The sequence below is a fragment of the Arachis duranensis genome, chromosome 9, assembly GCF_000817695.3.
Source record: "Arachis duranensis cultivar V14167 chromosome 9, aradu.V14167.gnm2.J7QH, whole genome shotgun sequence".
NCBI lineage: Eukaryota > Viridiplantae > Streptophyta > Magnoliopsida > Fabales > Fabaceae > Arachis > Arachis duranensis.
In genome coordinates this window covers 89,725,040-89,726,593 of record NC_029780.3, presented here as the reverse complement: position 1 = coordinate 89,726,593, position 1,554 = coordinate 89,725,040, and the positions used below count along the sequence as shown (strand labels likewise).

The 1,554-nt window shown below is 28.6% G+C and overlaps 1 non-coding gene across 1 annotated transcript; it reads left to right on the top strand.

The window, feature by feature from the left end:
- The first annotated feature begins 163 nt into the window (after positions 1-163).
- On the top strand, positions 164-267 carry LOC127742293 (small nucleolar RNA R71). The gene has a single exon (XR_008003481.1). It is a non-coding gene; the product is annotated as a small nucleolar RNA R71 (small nucleolar RNA).
- The last annotated feature ends 1,287 nt before the right edge of the window (positions 268-1,554 follow it).

Sequence of the window (1,554 nt, the reverse complement as noted above, 5' to 3'; positions counted from 1 at the left end):
AGTGTACATGAATTGGTTATTTGCAACCATGTCAATAAGTTCTTGAGCTTCTGCAGGCATTTTCTTTAAGTGAATGGATCCACCTACAGAATGGTCCAATGACATTTTGAAAAACTCAGATAGACCATAATAGAATATATCTAATATGGTCCATTCTGAAAACATGTCAAAAGGACACTTTTTGGTCATCTGCTTGTATCTTTCCTAAGCTTCATAGAGGGATTCACCATCTTTTTGCTTGAAGGTCTGAATATCCACTCTAAGCTTGCTCAACTTTTGAGGAGGAAAGAATTTATCCAAGAAGGCCGTGACCAGCTTATCCCATGAGTCCAGGCTATCTTTAGGTTGTGAGTCCAACCATGTTCTAGCTCTGTCTCTTACAGCAAAAAGGAAAAGCATGAGCCTGTAGACTTCAGGATCTACTCCATTTGTCTTAACAGTCTCACAAATCTGCAAGAACTCAATTAAAAACTGATAAGGATCTTCAGATGAAAGTCCATGAAACTTGCAGTTCTATTGCATCAAAGCAACTAATTGAGGTTTTAGCTCAAAATTGTTTGCTCCAATGGCAGGAATTGAGATGCTTCTTCCATCAAACTTGGACGTTGGTTTAGTGAAATCACCAAGCATCCTCCTTGCGTTATTGTTGTTGGGTTCGGCTGCCATCTCCTTCTCTTGTTCGAAAATTTCAGAAAGGTTGCCTCTGGATTGTTGTAATTTAGCTTCTCTTAGTTTTCTTTTCAGAGTCCTTTCAGGTTCTGGATTAGCTTCAACAAAGATGTCTTTTTCCTTATTCCTGCTCATATGAAAGATTTAATTTTGAAAAGGAGTTAATGATTTTCGAAAATTAAAGATGAGATTGAATTAAAATTAAAATTTAAAACAATTAGTTAATTTAAAAAGAATTTTGAAAAATGGATGATATATTTTCGAAAATTAGAGAGGGAAAAGTAGTTAGGTGTTTTTGAAAAAGATAAGAAACAAACAAAAAGTCAAATAGTTAGTTGAAAAAGATATTAAAATCAAATTTGAAAAGATAAGAAGATAAGAAGTTAGATAAAATATTTTGAAATCAAATTTTTTAAAAAGATAAAATTTTAAAAAAGATATGATGAAAAGATAATATAAGAAGATATGATAAAAAGATAGGATTGAAAAAGATTTAATTTTTAAAATTAAAATTAATTACTTAACTAACAAGAAACTAAAATATATGGTTCTAGAATTTAAAGATTGAACCTTTCTTAACAAGAAAGTAACAAACTTCAAATTTTTGAATCAATCATATTAATTGTTAGCATAATTTCGAAAATTAAGATAAAATTAAGAAAAATATTTTTTTGAAAAACATTTTAAAGAATTTTCGAAAATTAATAAGGAAAATGAAAAAGATTTAATTTTTGAAAAAGTTTTAAAAAGATAAGATTTTTTTAAAATTGAAAATTTGACTTGACTTGTAAGAAATAACTAATTTTAAAAAATTTTTGACCAAGTCAACTCAAATTTTCGAAAATTTGGAGAGAAATAAGGAAAAGATATTTTTTTATTTTTAAA